Source organism: Botryllus schlosseri, chromosome 15 (genome assembly GCF_051294905.1).
Source record: "Botryllus schlosseri isolate E-star chromosome 15, Bs_hap1, whole genome shotgun sequence".
NCBI classification, from domain to species: Eukaryota; Metazoa; Chordata; class Ascidiacea; order Stolidobranchia; family Styelidae; genus Botryllus; species Botryllus schlosseri.
This window is the reverse complement of record NC_137250.1, coordinates 7,029,656-7,042,272: the sequence shown is the minus strand read 5'-3', so window position 1 is coordinate 7,042,272 and position 12,617 is coordinate 7,029,656.

Genomic DNA, 12,617 nt, shown 5'->3' with positions numbered 1-12,617 from the left:
AAGGTATTCCTAGTTCAGGATATCATTTCCATGTCCCACACTGCCTTAGAACTGCTCAAAACTACCTAAAACTGATAGTCATTTTGTTGGATCACATATCCTACACCCCTCAAACCTACCCGGCACTGTTCATCAATTTCCTGGATCCCCATGTGCAAGAATGCAACTGTAAATGTAACATTCACTCACAGCCACATAATAAACATCACAGGAAACGAAATAATAAGGCAAAGAAAGAGATCAACTTGGCAAAATATTACATAAATCAGGTGGATGAAATGGTTGATTTCGAGAAATCTGCATATCTGTTCCTGTGATCTTCCACAGCTTGTAGGAGGCTCGCTCGCTGTTTTTTGTCATCCGTTATGAACGCAGCATAGTCGGTATTCAATTTTACCATACGCTCTGCTGCATCATTAAAGTGCTACAGGAAAAGCACAGGCTGATGCATCATTTGAACTGCTGGAACTTTGGAATTTAACAAAATCTGTTAGAGCTCTTGTGTTTGACACAACATCCTCAAACACTGGTAAAAACAAAGGTGCGGTTCCGTTACTTGAAGAATTGATTAACAGGAAAGTTTTCTACAATGCCTGTCGCCGTCATATTTATGAACTGGTCATTCGAGAGGTTTGGAAGTGTTTGTTTGGATAGACAACCACAGGCCCTGAAAACACGGATTTTAATACCTTCAAGAAGAAGTGGAAACATATTGATAAATCAAGAAGCTATAAAACGCTGCAGTTCATTAAAGGCAGCTGGTTGGCGATGAAAGCTGATGAAGCAAAGCAAGAAATAATTCCACTGATGAAACCCAATGACGGAAAGCAGAAAGAAGTCTTGATAAGAGATGACTACAGAGAATGTGCAACAGGCACCTTGGCGATTTTGGATGACAAATATGTTGATCATCGTTTTCGCAAGCCTGGTGCTACTCATAGCGCTAGATGGATGAGTCAAGTCCTGTACTGTCAAAAAATGTTCATGTGGAGTGAGCAAATGGACTATTCTGAATAGTTCATTGAAATGTTGGAACGAATCAATACATTCATTGCTTTGTTTTATGTTCCAGCTTGGTTGAAAAGTGGTATTACACGTGACGCACCTTGGAATGATCTCAAATTCCTTCATGACATGAAAAACTTTTCATTATGCGATCTCACTGTTGCTGATGTGGCATAGCCTACAAGAAATTGCGAAAACATCATTGGTATCTAACTGAGGAAATGGTGGTATTTAACACGTTCTCGCCTAAGATTCCTGACAAACTGTAGGAAGCGAGGGCTGCTAAATTGCTGAAAATACCAATCCCTGAAAAATTTCGCAGAGGTAGCCTATGCCTCTCAGTCTGATCTCTGACTCTGTCTCTGAGTCAATGAGTATGGTCGATTTGATTGGGCCAGAATCGTGGTTTCTATTTGGTGCTATGCATGTGGAACATGATTGGTTGAGTCTTTCAGTTTCGGAATGGCATACTGGTCCGGATTTCGTGACTGCTCAAGAATTTGTGAATACTGATGAAGTAGTTAATGATGCAGCAGAGCGTATGGTAAAATTGAAAACCGACTATGCTGCGTTCATAACGGATGACAAAAAACAGCGAGCGAGCCTCCTACAAGCTGTGGAAGATCACTGGAACAGATATGTAGATTTCTCGAAATCAACCATTTCATCCACCTGATTTATGTAATATTTTGCCAAGTTGATCTCTTTCTTTGCCTTATTTTTTCGTTTCCTGTGATGTTTATTATGTGGCTGTGAGTGGATGTTACATTTACAGTTGTATTCTTGCACATGGGGATCCAGGAAATTGATGAACAGTGCCGGGTAGGTTTGAGGGGTGTAGGATATGTGATCCAACAAAATGACTATCAGTTTTAGGTAGTTTTGAGCAGTTCTAAGGCAGTGTAGGACATGGAAATGATATCCTGAACTAGGAATACCTTATATAGTGGGGTTTTGTAGCACTCCAAACCGCAACAGCTGCATAAATCCATGTTATATGTCACTTTAACTAGGCTAGGTAAAATCGTGACACTCAGATTTTAGGGGAATCCCCTATTTTCAGCTGCTATTCTTCCAGCTCAATGTGCACACGGATGCAGGGGACGAGTTACAAAAAAAAGTAGCCAGAATATGTTTTTAAGGTATAAGGTATGGGAATCGGACTGAAAACCTGGACTTTTTGAAAGTCGGTCAATTCTGAACAACCCTACTGGTCGCAGAGTCATGACATGCAGGCCTGTTTATTTTTGGATATTGTGTTTTATTTTTGGAGATTATCCAAAAATAAGATTTGAAAACATCTAAAAATAAGCTTTTTTTGGATAATGTTTTTTCAAGTTTTTTAGTGAAATGCACGAGTCAGAGCAGTGTAAATACTGTTGAAACGACCAGGAAACTCACTAACACACACGAAAACAGCATGTGTGAGCGGGAGGGGGTCTCCGAAACGCTATAAGTACTTCCACTCACTGGAAGGGTCAGAGGCGACACGACAAAGGTTAAAGAGGCGGCATGGTATGAAGTCGTGCGAGTGTGGTGCCGGCGGGACCTTGTAACGCAGGCCAAATACCGCCATCTCTACAACAATAACTTTGTCTACACGATGATGGGACTGAATGGTTACCTCCAACGGCAACAGGACTTGATCCAGGAAAAGAAAAGAATGTGCCCCAAGTTTGTAGACACATGTTGGTTGTCAATTAATAAGATGACCACTTGGTTGACTAGACACCGTGCCAAACTCCTCGGAGTTATAAACGATAGAAGTCCGGCCTGTGCATCCCTCCGCTGCAGTAGTGGATCCAACTAATCGTCCTCGAGCGCATGGCCACAGAGGTGAGCACCACCGTCACAAAGATTCACGGACTTGGCCATCTGATCGTGGAGCATCAGGATGAGCTCCATCGCTTGGTCGAAGGCCTTCGAGCTCGGTGTCCAGCTGAGGACTGGGACAATGACACCCGCGGCAAGGAAGTTCCTTTGGTCAGAAGGTGCTAGGCTCTCAAGTTCACTGAGTCACGCAATTTCGTGGAGGATCAGAGTCTGCAGGTGCACTGTGTAGTCCTCGACCTTCTCGAGAATATCGACGAAGAAGAGAAGCAGTCCACGTTCGAGGCAGCCAGGAGCCTTATAGCTGGGCTCATCGACGGCATAAAGAAAATTGAAGTTGCCGACAATGAAAGGGTTCTACCCTGTCCACCACACCAAGTGGTGCAACCTCGTAGGCATGACAGAACAAACACTTCTTGTTCTTTTAGATTCTAATAATATAAACAACAGTGATACATATATGTAAGCTACTTCATTTGCAGCTCAGTGAATTGATCGACAAACACCGGGGTGGGCTGTCGAACAAGTGGACACCAGTGTTGGGATGACTCGAGTCATGACTTGACTCGAGTCAGACTCGAGTCACCTTTTTCGTATGACTTGACTTGACTCGAGTCACTTTGCTAAAATGACTTGACTTGACTTGACTCGGCGTATCAGAAATGTGGATTGACTCGTGACTCGGAGCAAAATTCACGAGTCAATTCCGAGTCATCAAGCAATCGATGTTAATAATAATCATTGTATCTTGCATACGTTCGGATTGTACGCGAAATGATGGTGTAACCCATGAGAGCGACCAATCATTCAATGATCATGTGTTTTAGTGAGCCTCCATTGTTCCCTCACAAATAAATTGATCGCAAACGAAATAATCGAAGCTTACAGCTTACGTTGTCGTAAACTAGTATAGTAAAGCAATTTAATCGCAAAATGTATATTTCTGTTCTCTGTTCGTAACTTAACCAAGCCTCCTGTTTTATTGAAATTGAATCCCAATATAATTTATACAGCCCTCAACTATCGGCGCCGGCTGGAATTGTATCATATTAATTTGTAAATGGGTAATGTATTGCATTTTATCAACTCGTTTCTCTATATTGGCTGGTAACTATAATCAGAGGCTATGCAATTATACTTACGTATATGTGAGTAATAAAGCTCCTTCTTACGTTTATATTTAACTCTTTATTCGTTCATAGGTCCAGAATCAATAACCACTCAATCTGTATTTCAGACAGCTAGCAAAATGCAATGACGTAAGCATGCCTCATACTTCCAAAAGGCAACTTGACTTGAATTGTGACTTGACTCGTGACTTGACTTGACTTGACTCGACTTGACTCGAGTCACCTCCAAAATTCGAGTGACTTGACTTGACTCGAGTCAAAATGTGCAATGACTCGAAATGACTCGTGACTCGAAGGTAGTGACTTGATCCCAACACTGGTGGACACCTGAGTAGATAAAAATATCGAAGACCAATTCCAATCCATGTCTGTCCGACACCAAATGGACGTCACTTTCAAGCGCAATATTGACGAGCGTTAGTTCTTTGGACCCACATGGCTCGATGTTTCCCACAACTGCGACGGTCGAAGCTGATTTCTCGAAAATAAACTGGGAGAAAGGTCTCTTCCGGGCGTCACCCACTGATTTTTATTTGGAGGGCATTCTCCAGGCCAAAGACTTTGTGACGAAAGTATTAGAAAGTTAGATCAACATCACTGATGATGTCGATGTGTTGAAGAACATGAATACATGATAATACCATACTTTTGGTGTAGTTTTCTATGTAGTATTAGGGCTAAAAACACCTTCATTTCTTATTTTTGGAGATTCTCCAAAAATAAAATTTGAAAACATCCAAAACTAAGCTATTTTTGTTAATTTTGGAGAAATCCAAAAATAAACAGGCCTGCATATAGGTCAAAACAACATGTTTCTATCTGTTTTAAGAAGAAAGTTTTCTCTCTTGTGAATGAGTTGATATTTCCTGCCGAGAAAAAAAATATTCAAGTTTTGACTTGACGGTCCCCTTAATCCATGAGCGAGCAACTTCTCCAGTCGGCGGGCCGGATATAGGAGAATTAAGTAGGCTACTTGGCGGGCCGGATTGCTGAATCGATACATTACTCGCCTATTTATCCACATTTTATACAAGGAATAAATCGTATATAATGAATGCATTTTAACGACAGCAATGTCACTTCAAAGTCATTTCTCGCCGATAATAGCTAATACAATGTGGATTTGAGAACAGCATTGTCATGCAGGCAGGGAATGGTATGGTATGGTATGGAAGTATGGTGTGGTATGGATCGATAATTTGGTATGGAATATGGAAGAATGCAAGTATGGTATGGAATGGAAGATTTTAATCTATGGTATGGAACGACATTTCCATGCTTCCATACATTGGTATTTTATACATTTTATCGTGATCTGTGCAAGCTTCATGAATCGTACGTTGATCGCTGCTCACTGAATACGATCGCTTTTGTTATGTGTGAGCGTGAACTATTGAACGATGTGTAGTGACAAATACGCGCTTGTGCAACGGTTTTAGGAGCACTTGTAATGACACGATTTTGTGATATAATATTGACAACAGTAATGTTGATCTGATATTCTATTGAGTCTAGACACGACGTCTCCGAGCATAGTCTATCATGTGACGCAATAATTGGCAATGTACGCAACTCCAACTATACATCATTGCTTGAGTGACGACGACAGCTCACAAGCAATCATGATGCAACGTACCAATTGCTCAATGCGATTGGTACTTACATTTCTTCTGAAACATTGTTCGCTCCGCACATTTATATTACTTGCATGCCGAGATATCTTATTGGTCATATTTCAAACGCTCTCGTATTAGGATTATAAATGGGGGAGTGGGGTAGACATAGTTTTAAATTCTCGCTACTCTAACCCCAACCGCATGCTGTACTAATAATCATGCAGATCGCTGCAGTATTGATCGCCTGTAGCTGGGATATTTTATGGGTGCGCCTATATTATAAATTATTTTGCGAGTATTTACTTCAAACTTGCATGTGCAGTGCATCATGCCAATGTACTCTCTCGCACCTATATAATTACATACGCAGTCACTAAAATTTTACGTTTAAGCAAGTGGTGGTGAATCTCGGCTGACTGGGGCCGCGGGCCACATTATCATGTAAGACGGGTAACTGTCCACGGGCCGGACAAAATCTCGTCGCGGGCCGCATCCGGCCCGCGGGCAGTTTGTTTCCTGTCCCTTTTATGGACGGTCCTATATAACAATCTGCTGACCAATGTTCCCTCTAATTTTTCACGAGTCTGCGCAAATACGCCAACTCACTGCGCAGGCCCTTGGACAACAGTGCGCAACCAGCCCCCCCCATTGGGTGATAAACCGAACTTCTGGGGGGCTTCGCCCCCCAGACCCCCCATCAGGCTATACGCTTTTCACCGCTACTAATCATCTATGTCTGGGCTTCGTTTGATGGGCGTTCCGACTAAACGTGCGAAGCGCGAAAATTTTCTTTAATTCATGATAAAATCGGTCAATATCATCGGGAATTGCATATATTGCTATCAATTTTAATCCTGTCTCTGCTCACGTAATCACATTTACAGGTAAATCTGATCGAGTGAGACGTGTTGGAAAAGGTGTAGGACCCCTAAAGATAGTTTAACATATTCGGGCGTACCCGTTGGTATAATGACTTCCTTACATCTTGTTATTTCGTGACCTCCTATCTGCTATGCCAAAAGATGTTGAAATCTGCACATAAGTTACTTTGATTCCACTGCGACGATATGGTGACATACTATGGATTACTAGAGGACAGACATACACGCACGAGAACGCACTTGAAATCAATACATGCGATCGATGTGGTCCTATCGCGTTAAAACACTGATGTGATGTCTTAATATCGGCAATGCACTCATTACTATCAAGACATACAGTCAGATACAATGATACGAATATTCAAGTCTGATTGAAGCAAGAACAAGATCAGCGTATCACCTTATCGACAGAAGATACCCGTTCAAACGAATCGAATAAAATCACAAATTTGTGCTGCTGAGAAGCTGATCTAATGCAACGCCCTACAGTGCATATAGTTGCTGCATTTCCCGATCAACGTTTGCAAAGGGATGTATTTTTTCAACAATATTGGTGCTTGTACTTGCATATTCTGCATCTTATCCTATATCACCATACGTGATCAGATTCGCCTGATGGGAGTGATGACTTAGAAAATTCGCGGCATGTAATTGTACAGTAAATCTTACACAATATTCATGCCACGCGGAGAAGACTATTCGTTAGTTTCTCGCAGTTAACTTTGAGCTAGCCCATTGTTATTTATAACCTTGTTAAACCATGTTATTTTGCCATTTCCACAAAGGATTGCGCTATTGATATGATATCAGTATCGCTCACGCGCACGATACCATAGTAAAAGAAAAATCTCTTTCGTGAGTCGCACACGATTGCAAATTCTCATTGCTTCGCGGAGCGCAATATTCGCCTTTTCAGGCCTCACTTGTAGGCCTACCTCGGTTTCAGACTTCAGCGATAGCACTATTTACCCCTGACAATGTTCCCTCTTATTTTGCTCGAGTCTGAGCGCCTGCGCGGTGCCTTGGACAAGAGTGCGCAACGATTAAAAAAAAGTCATCACTTCGGATTTTTTGTGCGCAGCCTAGATTTTCTGTGCGCAGAGACCGTTTCAGCACTGCGCATTTGCGCACGTGCGCAGCTTAGAGGGAACATTGCTGCTGACTATCTCATTTTTCTCGCGGCAGCTGTAGACTTACACGGCACCACACCACCGTGGACTAAACCTCACCAAAACAGACTCTGTAAAACTATTACCAGGAATTAGATTCGCATCATGGCTAGTTTAAGCAATAATGACATCCGAAATATCAATAATATAGGTGCTAGAAAAGTAGGCTTACCATATTTTGGAAATCTAAAAAGAGGACACTTTTTCAGAAATTTGAGACTTGCAAAACCGGAGAAGAATTCTCAAAAACCGGTGAATTTTTCCCACTTTGTGATCGGTTGACTAAAACAAAGAAATAAAAAAAAGGTAATCTTTTCGCTCAGAGCTAAAATCGCTTCTGTGCTAATTTACGGCATATCACTCGCAATTTCCTCTATATCTGACCTAAATTTTCAAAAAAGAGGACAGAATCTCAAAAAAGAGGACAAAAGGGCGTCCTCCGAGGAAACTTTCAAAAAAGTAAAAAAAAGGACAAATCCTCTTAAAAGAGGACGTATGGTAACCCTATAGAAAAGGAAATATACTTATGATATTTTAGTCTTTGAAAGCATGGAATATGTATCAAGTATGGTATGGAACAATGTTGGTCTGGTATGCAAAATCGCAAGTATATCGTATGGAGCGAGTAAGGCAAGTAGGAAGTATGGAAAATTCTCGTTCCATACCATACCATACCATGCCCTGCATGCAGGGGCCGCCATGTCTGTTTCTCTCTGAACAATTAACACACGGCACAATCATAGTGCCCTATGTGGTGTGGACACAAGCACATCTCACGGCTCAGTGAAATTGGTCTACGTCACTTTTTCCGTTTGGTCAAAGGCAAATTTATGAACATTTTTGACGGACTTGTCGAGCGCTAAATTCGATAAATCGGGTATCAATGGAAAGCTGCTGCTGTACCGATTACGGAAATATTAAATTTTATTCTGGTCATGATCCTGGAACCCCCAAAAATCAGCCTCGAATTTTGCGTTGGGATGAAGTTCTGACATTGTGGTGCAACAATTCTGTATCGCAAAACGAGAGTGAGGCTAGGAAGAAAGAGCCAGAAAGCATTGTTGCGTCAATATTCAAAGCTCGATCACGATTCAAAATACGAGGCTGGTTTTAGGGTTCCAGGACCATGAGCAGACTAAAATTTATTTAATCATTTCATAATCAGTACAACAGCAGCATTCCATTGATACACGATTTTCCGAATTTAGTGATCGGCAAGCCGATCAAAGATGGTCATAAAGTTGCCTTTGACCAAATGGGAATGTGCCGTAGACCAATTTCACAGAGCCGTGAGCTTCACCTGTGTCCACACCATATAGGACACTATGGTACAATCCTTGATTAAGATCTCAAGGCGTTCGTTGGTTCAGCCCAGTACCCCAAATCAACCAAGATATTTATTCATTAGGGTTGAGTACATCGTAACTGCCGATATTGCAAGTCTTCTCGCTTCGACGAACTTACGCATAAGCTCCACTTTCGCACGCAGCGCACACACGTTTCTAATAACATATAGTCACTAAAACTTGACGTTTAAGCAAGTAGTGGTGAATCTCGGCAGACTTGGGCCGCGGGCCACATTATCCTATAAAACGGGAAACTGTTCGCCGGCCGGAGAAAATCCCGTCGCGGGCCAGATCTGGCACGCGGGCCGTATGATGCCCGCCCCGCCTTAGTCGAAGGTGCCTACTTTCGGAACTACATGATGTAAGCAGTTTTTACCTACAAATCCGCCCAAGTAGAAGAGCTGTTGTAAATGGACGCTCCGTTAGACTTCATTAGACGGAAACTGAGTAACCTAGATTTTGGTCGGAGTATATAGTCACTAGTCAGCGATGGAACCTCGTAAATTTTTCCTCCGGTAAAAGTAGGAGCGATTTCTAAGTAAGTCAAAAGTATGCATAAAAACTAACGTAGAAGTGGAACACAACCATTACTTCAGTAAGTATAGTGGTTGTAGTCAATAGCTATTTGAGTGTTCCAAAAACGTAGAAATGTTTGTTCTCGTTTGTGGTATTCATGGTGTTGGAACGAGCATATTGCCCACATTCAAAATCGAAACACAGGCCATTTCTGTTATAATAAATGCATGTTGTTTGTCAACTACTATAGTCATGACCAAAGTAGTTGACAAACAACTAAATGAAGACGGTCGGTGTAAATGCATGCATTTACAACGACCGTCTTTATTTTAATTCCGTATCTGCCGACTTGTAGCACGGCCCACTTCAAGATTCTTTTGAGACACCGCTTGTGCGGATCAGATGGCGAGGAGGAGCCAAGAGAAACCTACAACACTTGGGTAGGAATTCTTGAGTCGACCTCAGTCGGACTCGAACCCACAAGTCATTGGTGTTGTAGCCGTGGATCATACCACTACGATATCCCGACACTATATTCGAAAGATGTATAAAGTAGGGTTACCATATGCCCTCGTTTAAGAGGATTGGTCCTTTGTTTTCAATAAATTGAAAGTGTCCTCGGAGGATGCCTAAATGTCCTTTTTTGGGGGGAGTTTGTCTTCTTCGAGAAAAAATATTAAAATGCGACCAAAAACTCGAATCCGACACAGTGAACGGCAGAGTCGGCAAGAATTATCATAGAAAAGTGGGTAATGCGGGAGTCAAGTCATAGTGATGACCTTTTTAAAAGTCAACACCGTAGAAGTATGGTGGCGAGATAGCGTAGTTGTGTGTGACCATGACCATTGACCACAGTAGTCGACGAACATCAGGAATGCCACAAACAAACCACAGGAGTATCGTAAAAAAGCGGGTAATTCGGGAGTCGATTTGGTGGCCTTTTTGTAGTGAAAACATTACTCATAGGGATATCTTGAGTTTCTAGAGAACTTAAAGTTTCTAGATATTCCTGACAGTACTATTGATAAAAAAGTTTTCAAAATCACCTGCTTTCTTTGATGGTAGTATAGAGCTTTCAAAAATTCTGAAAAGTATCCTCTTTTTGCGATCCCAAAATATGGTAACCCTATATAAAGCTACTCACGTTAGTGAAGTGCAATGCAATATAGGTACGGTCGGAAAAAAATACGAAATAATCTTTAATGTGATATAGAACGGGCATTATATTGTCTGCAGTCAGATAAAAGGCTCATAATTGAACTTACTACATCACTCATACTGTTGTGACGTCAACGCTGATAAGGTTCCCGGTTGAGTAGCCCTGCATGACTCGAGTCATGCGCATTGCGAACAGACATGGGGTAATCGCGATTAGTAATCGTAATCGATTACGACGATTACAGCATTTTGAAGTAATCGTAATCGCAATCGATTACATTCGAAAAAAATCCGAAGTAATCGTAATCGTAATCGACTACTTCCCATATCTAATCGATTTCTTTGTGAAAGAACGATTACTTTTTATTTGTACAAGGACTATGACATAAACTGAACATTCGCGAAAAGGGAAGAGATATTATACCAGGTTAGTGATGGCACAAACGTCTGATTTTCAAACGCCACTTCTCATTATTACGTCAGAAGCAATAGCTTTGCTCGGCATTGCGTAAGAAGTATCTCTACACATGGTAAATAGATATTCGATGTACAACGAACATTGTAGTGTGATTGTAAGAACACCCACCGTGGTGAACATGAGGTTTCGATACAGTTCAGACGCCACTACCTCGCAGCAGGGTAATAACCACCACTCTGCCTAGTTTCAAATAGTGGTTTACGTATTGATGTTTGTTTGTGCTTAGTTAAAAGCAGTTTGACCGTTGCTGCTTCGCGACCAGTAGGCCTATGTGGTGCGTACGTACACCGCACAAAGATTTGCAATTTTGTACTCGTCAAATAAAACATTACGGCTTCCTCAACGAAGAATTCAAAATTAACAGCTGCTGATATTTATCATAACCGAGCCATTCTTTGCCGTTTCTCGTAACGGCAGCTTGCAGTATATATTTATCAGTATTAAGTTGAAGACTGAATTTCGTCAATAATAATGGTAATTGCCTTATATTAATATTCATTTCTAATACTCTCTCATCCCGCGATGATCAGATTTACCTGTTGAGCTGGGGCACGTAATTTATAATTATAACATCTGGTATGTTATTATAATTAGCCTACTTCATTGTATGTTGGTAATTCGTGATCTCTGGTCTGTTATGTAATTAATCAAAGGATATTGTAGTCGCCTAAACGTAGCAGAATAAAAGAAAATCTTTCATGAGACAGACGCACACATAAATCGTCATGCTTTTATTTGTCTGTGGGTGCCTCCGTGTGGCATTTGCAGTGGGTGCTCGGATTGGAAAGACAGGACTATTCCTATTATTCACGCCTATTTCCATTCATGTTGGAAAATGTATATGAACAGTTTTGTTTGAGTTGCAATTTCTGATACGGTTGAATTTACATGTATACTGGCATTACGGAACAGCTTCGTGACATTCCCGCATAGAAGACAAGCTTTTCAGTTTCAAATCGGAAGCAATCTCAACTATCGAACGGGGCCGATCTACACGACCTGATGTCATCCTGTGTGTCTTTTGCTCTGATATATTTTTGCATCGCGGTCTTGAATTTGTATCGATATGTTATTCGATTTAAGTTCATTCAGTCACTTTATATGTTTCAATTACTTTGCAGCGTGGACGCTGGATGCTGGATCCACCCACAGAGAATGCCACCAGGTATCCTTTCAATTTTTCTGACTGGGCGAAGCTATCTGGAATCTGCTGTTCCAGGTTGACCGACATATGTTGCATTATGTGCCAATGTACAGGTGGGGCTTATCGTTAGAGTATATGCATATAAGTAACATAAGAGACATAATATAGCACGATGTTCAATTATCAGTATAACCAAACAATCACAAAGCACAACTTCAAAAATTACAAATCATTGGCGATAATAACATGAATAAACAGACCCAAAATGGCGCAGGAAGTAACTAACTATACACCAAGGGGGCAACAGAATGCCAACGATTGCCATTGCCATTTCGACCTGCTTG